This window comes from Priapulus caudatus, unplaced genomic scaffold (genome assembly GCF_000485595.1).
Source record: "Priapulus caudatus unplaced genomic scaffold, Priapulus_caudatus-5.0.1 Scaffold108, whole genome shotgun sequence".
NCBI lineage: Eukaryota > Metazoa > Priapulida > Priapulimorpha > Priapulimorphida > Priapulidae > Priapulus > Priapulus caudatus.
In genome coordinates, this window is record NW_014577169.1 from 463463 (window position 1) to 470513 (window position 7051).

A 7051-nucleotide genomic window follows, 5' to 3' on the forward strand; every position below is an offset into this window, starting at 1 on the left:
ACATAACCTCCTCCAACTCCGTTGGGCGGAGGTAATGATCAAAATGGCATTGGTTACGATATGGTTACGATTTGCATCCGACCGTATCAGAAGTACATGAATACAGAGTTAATGTGCTCCAGTCACGCGCTTCCGACACATACAACCGATTCCTCGAATCAATTGTGAGTGGTGATGATGATGATGATGATGATGATGATGTTGACGTGTGTCTTGCCGAATTCGCTCTGTCATGTCTATATATATAAAGACTGTGGCTGCGACCTACCGTAAGGATGTCTACCAGTAGTAGCGATGCATCTCTCTGCCAGTGGCTTCATCGCTACCCCCACATCGTGCCTCAATAATGTGCTCCCAGTAGTAACTATGCCACTAGTAGTAACTATGCTACTAGTAGTAACTATGCCACTAGTAGTAACTATGCCACTAGTAGTAACTATGCCACTAGTAGTAACTATGCGCCTCTCAATTGCTGCGTTTCTTAGCACCACATCCTGCCTCAATGGCGCCAAATGAAGACAATTTTATTCTCGTCTGTAACTCCGGCGGTTAGGTGTAAATCCTACATCGACGATGTGTTTTACCAAGCAGCGGCCCCCGCCTCAATGATGGCCACATGAATCTCCGTAGATGCGACGTTCCTTCCATCCTGAATCACTTATGTGTCATTTACTAATGTCTTTTTCCATAGCGACGATATGTGGGATGGGTTCTCACGTTGCACGCTGCCCTCATTACAAATTGTAAAGCTATTATATATAATATATATATTATTATATATAATATATACATACAGCAGCAGTCCATATAATGTATACAGCTCATTTGTATGCGTAACATGCGTGAGCAAACTAATCTCTCTGAGCCATCTACACCTTACATCCATTACGAACTCTTACTTTGCCAGACCGTAATCCTTGGTAAATCACAATCATTGTAATGCCCGCTGATGCAGGACAAAAAAAAAGCACGGAAATAAATGTAATTACGTGTGTGCGCTGTCATCCCAAATTCTATATATCCTCCCTGAGTAGGACTGGCGAGGGAGCGGCAATAAACGCAATTTCCTGCGTATTCATCTCAACAGCAGCAGGGGCTAAAAGCAGTATCTACCAATGATGACTTGTATGTCGACGCGCACGAGTGGTGAGTGTACGCCGCCCGCCCTTCCACCGCCCGATGTGTGGATAGTTACTGGTTACTTGGTGGATAGTTACTGTTACTTAGTCTACTGGAATCGGATTGCCTTTCAGACGTAAATGGCCACATATATTGAAACAGTGGCGATAACAGCGCAAGTTTATATTATTCGGTTTATGAACGCTGCAGTTATGGCATAAATGTACGTCAGGGAATGCGCGCACAAAGTTACGAAACTTTAGAGGCTAACGATGCATTACATGATTGAAAACTAGACAGAGTGCAATCACGGAGAGTGCATACCTCCGCCAGCGACATACGCCATACGCCATACGACTCACGAACACACGAATAAGCCACGATATTACGCCAGCGTAGCTGACATGTACACGCTAGGCTTGCTGGCGCTTCCTGCTCGCCGGATCGGCTCGTAGCAGCCGATCGTTGCTGCTGCTCGCTCACATGTACACGCTCGCTGGCTCGCGTGCGGCCTGGCTTGGGCTCGCGTGGCTCGCTGCTGACGCGCTAAATATCGATCGCGCGAACACACGAACAACTAACACACGCACACGAGAGCGAAAACATAACCTCCTCCAACTCCGTTGGACGGAGGTAATGATCAAAATGGCATTGGTTACGATATGGTTACGATTTGCATCCGACCATTATATGTCAAGTTAATGTGCTCCAGTCACGCGCTTCCGACACATACAACCGATTCCTCGAATCAATTGTGAGTGGGGATGATGATGATGATGATGATGATGATGATGTTGACGTGTGTCTTGCCGAATTCGCTCTGTCATGTCTGTATATAAAGACTGTGGCTGCGACCTACCGTAAGGATGTCTACCAGTAGTAGCGATGCATCTCTCTGGCAGTGGCTTCATCGCTACCACGTCGTGCCTCAATAATGTGCTCCCAGTAGTAACTATGCCACTAGTAGTAACTATGCCACTAGTAGTAACTATGCCACTAGTAGTAACTATGCCACTAGTAGTAACTATGCGCCTGTCAATTGCTGTGTTTCTTAGCACCACATCCTGCCTCAATGGCGCCAAATGAAGACAATTTACTCTCGTCTGTAACTCCGGCGGTTAGGTGTAAATCCTACATCGACGATGTGTTTTACCAAGCAGCGGCCCTCGCCTCAATGATGGCCACATGAATCTCCGTAGATGCGACGTTCCTTCCATCCTGAATCACTTATGTGTCACTTACTATGTCTTTTTCATAGCGACGATATGTGGGATGGGCTTCTGCACGTTGCACGCTGCCCTCATACAAATTGTAAAGCTATTTATATATATATATATATATATATATATATATATATATATATATATATACATACACAGCAGTCCATATAATTATACAGCTCATTTTGTATGCCGTACATCGTGAGCAACTATCTCTCATGAAGCCATCATACACCTTACATCCTTATCGAACCTTACCTTTGCCAGACCGTAATCCTGGTAAATCACAATCATTGTAATGCCCGCTGATGCACGACAGCACGGAAATAATGTAATTACGTGTGTGCCTGTCATCAAATTCTATATATCCTCCCTGAGTAGGGACTGGCGAGGGAGCGCAATAAAAACGCAATTTCCGCGTATTCATCCCTCAACAGCAGCAGGGCTAAAACAGTATCTACCATGATGCTTGTATGTCGACGCGCACGAGTGGGTGAGTGTACGCCCCCGCCCCTTCACCGCCCGATGTGTGGATAGTTACTGGTTACTTGGTGGATAGTTACTGGTTACTTAGTTACTGGAATCGATTGCCTTCAAGACGTAAGGCCACATATATTGAAACAGTGGCCTCATTACCGATGGGACGTGTCGACCTTGTTCGCATTCACTAGCGCGCTAAGCTATGATGATAACACATTAGATCACATAGATTCAACAACGCTTGCTATCCTTCCACATCTTCTCACCTTCCTCAACTTATATCCTCCCCCTCCCCCTCTCTCTATGGCGCTCTCTCTCTCTCTCTCTCTCTCTCTCTCTCGCTCTCTCTCTCTCGCTCGTTCTCTCTTCAGGACCACACACACACCGCGCCTTCGCACGCGCACCGCACACACAACCGCGCCGCGCGTGCACGACACACAAGGCTACTGCCCAACTCACTTGCTATCACACGCTCTTATATTATATATTATATATATATATATATATGTTAATATATATATATATAATATATATATATATATACCTCCACATGCATCCCACGCACGCACACAGCGCACATAAACATCTACGAGGAGCGCCATCCATTCCGCAGCCATCTTCCCGCACGGCTTCGTCTGCCGCTGCCTCGGCTCGCACGCGTCACGCGCGCGCTTGATTAAAGGCTTAGTACAAGTTTCCGCGACCAGATGACGCGTCTCCCGCGCGACTAATGTTTGCGGGTAAATGTTGTGGCGCGCCGATGCCAGCCGATACTGGGCTGTCCGCATTAGACGTGGAGAGTCGCTACTGACGCCTCGCACGCCTCGCCACGGCGCACGCAAGCGTGTCGTGGCGGAGAGACGGAATGGAAACCTGGCGTGTCCGATAGCGTGGGAGAGTCGCTACTGACCGCTCTGCTCGCTCGCACGCCGCCCAGGCCAAGCGCGTGCGTGGGGCAGAGGAGGGATGGAAAACCGGGTGTCCGATAGCGTGGAGAGCTCGCTACTACACCGCTCGCACGCTCCGCACGCGCCGGCAACCGTCGGCGTGGGGAGCAGACGCGGATGGAAAACCGGCGTGTCCGATAGCGTGAAGTCGCCTACTGAACCGCCTCGCTCGCTCGCACGCGCAGGGCAAGCGTGCGCGTGTGGGAGAGACGGGATGGAAACTGCGTTGTCCGATAGCCGGAGAGTCGCTACTGACCGCTCGACACGAGCAGGCAGAGCGTTGCGTGGGAGAGGCCGGGATGAAAATATAACTATGGCGTGTGTCGATAGCGTGGAGAGTCGCTACTGAACCGCTCGCTCGCCTCGCATCGCCGCAGGCAAGTCGTCCGTGGGAGAGACCGGGATGGAAGAAACCTGGCGTGCTCCGATAGCGTGTGCAGTGAAGTCGTTACTGACCTCGGCTCGCTCGGCTCGCACGCGCGGCCAAGCTATAGTGCGCAAGTGCAGTGGGTAGGAGACAGAAGGCGCCATCAGTGAAAAGCCTCGTGCCGCAAATTATGGTGATCCGATTAGCGTGGGGAGAGGTCGCTACTGACGCTCGCACAGGTTCACGCTTCGCGTCCACAGCCTCGGGCAGCAAGGCGAGGATCCATATATGACGTGTTTTCTGAGCGACGATGGGTGCTAGAACAACGGATGGAAACCTGGAGGTGTCCGATAGCTGGTGCGAGGAAGTTCTGCTCGTACTGACCGCTCAACTCTGTCTGTCTCTCAGGCAAGGTGCGTGGAATGAGACGGGATGGAAACATGGGTTCAATACGTGAGACTATATTAACATATTAGATATTATGCCGATATGTTAAGTAGATTCTCTTTCTGTATAACAAGTAACTCTAGTGGTAGGTAAGTCTGCAGCGCCCCTAGCGGCAAGGACGTGCAGGCCACCCGAGGACCCCGCCCTGCGGCTGCAACGAATATTATGTGCTAATATATATCAACGAACAGCCAAGGCGGTGGCTCCCGCAGCGGTTTTCGTAATTAGTAATATTCCTTAAATGGCATAAGAATAATATGTCAGTCGGATATTTATCCTGCCACTATACACACACGCACGCACAAGACGCCCACAGAAACACGCGCGCGCGCACAACAAACATACACGTACACACACACAGCACACCACACGCCGTCTCGCGCGCGCCCACACGCACACGCAACGGCACACAACACGCACACACGCCACAAAATAACGCACACACGCACACACGCACACACGCACACACACAACAGCACACACACACACACACCACACACAGCACACACCCACCGTGGCCCACACATACACACGCCACGCACGACCACACGCACACGCCACACGCACACTCAACACACACACACACACACACACACACACACACACACACACACACACGCACACATATCTATATATACGCCCGCAGGCGCTGCCTAAGAGAAGCTAGGAGGCAGACTAGTGGCGCTGCTGTGACATGAGAGAGATGGAAAGCGCGGAGTGGTCATGGGGAGTCATCGTGTCTCGGCTTCATTAGGTGAATGCATGGTCGGCCGGGCGTCCAGCAGCGAGCGTGAGCACCGTAAACAGAAAAGCGCACTGACATTTCTATAAGATTGTATTACACTCGCCAGAGGCAGAGGCGGTCGCCAGCCAGCCAGCCTGCATGCTAGGTGCATCCATACAATAACGCGATGCGATAACCACGTCCGTTCTGCACGTTCTTCGTATATTACTTAAAATTTACACGTTTACATGCGTCCAGGTTGAATTAGTTAATAGAATAAACGCCTACGTTCAGGCTATTGCGGAATATATTATGCGCATGTGTGCGCAAGTTTCGCATGCGTGTCTCGATTTTCTTCTAGCTAGGAATTGCAGAGTTACAATTTGCAATAAGGTAGTAGGGACCGAGCACTTATTTAAACATCAGCAGTACATAATATTCCAAAATAAATCCCAGCCATATTGCCTACATATATTATAGCAAGAGCGTATTAAGAAGCCTTCTAAATACGCTCTTGATTATAGTGATCTTTAAAAGCAATGTCATAAGCTGTGTTATATGACCAACCCGTGGATGGATACTACAGCGCACTATTGTTTGCCTGGGTAGATTAATAACTAGAAAGGCACTCGGGGAGTGCGAATCCTCCGCATACGCGATCACTACACCTGTGATATTTTGTAGGCTGAGGTTGCTACTTGTAATGGATGACGTTGACCTGATTAGCGATGCAGTTTCATCACAGGTTGCTTAACTAGTGTGATTGCACCATTGCTGACTGCCCACCGTGCTGTGCGTCTCTGCACGCGTTGGACACAACCCCTATGCTGTTGCAACATGTTCTGCTAGCATCTATGACAAATACGACATACGCATATACGCTCTCCTATGCCACTATTTGTCATAGGAAGATTCTTCCTATGACAAATATTGGCGAGTCAACTTCGTTCCGCTTTACAGCTGAAATTCACTGCTTGCGTTCATAATAGCGCTCCTAAACCCCTATGATGCGCACAACACATACAACAATATTTGTCATAGGAATAATCTTCCCATCACAAATAGTGTCATAAGAGAGCGTATATATGCGTATGTCGTATTTGTTATAGATGCTAGCAGAACACGCTGGCTTTTGAGCATCTTTCATGAGTTTTCCCCGCGCTGTGATTTACGAGTTTTCGAGCGACTCCATCCGATCAGAAATTTATGCGGCTTTTATAGAACGGCGACACGGCTATCATTAAGCCGTAATTGAATTCAGCAACGCCTGCGGTATTAGCGCGCGCGCGGGGGAAAACATTGAGATGCGGGAAGAGCAGCTGAGCAGTGTAGCAGTATAGCAGTATATAGCAATATAGCAGTATAGCAATATAGCAGTATAGCAGTATAGCAGTATATAGCAGTATATAGCAAATATAGCAGTATAGCAATATAGCAGTATAGCAGTATAGCAGTATATAGCAGTATATAGCAATATAGCAGTATAGCAATATAGCAGTATAGCAGTATAGCAGTATATAGCAGTATATAGCAATATAGCAGTATAGCAATTTAGCAGTATAGCAGTATAGCAGTATAGCAGTATATAGCAGTATATAGCAATATAGCAGTATAGCAGTATAGCAGTATAGCAGTATATAGCAGTATAGCAGTATAGCAGTATATAGCAGTATATAGCAGTATAGCAGTATAGCAATTCATTGTAGCAGTATAGCAGTATTGCAATATTGCAGTATATAGCGGTATT

The 7051-nt window shown here is 48.0% G+C and overlaps 1 protein-coding gene across 1 annotated transcript in view; it reads right to left on the reverse strand.

The window, feature by feature from the left end:
- Positions 1-7051, reverse strand: part of LOC106805287 (sedoheptulokinase-like) — a 68010-nt gene that overhangs the window by 34743 nt on the left and 26216 nt on the right. The window lies entirely within an intron of this gene.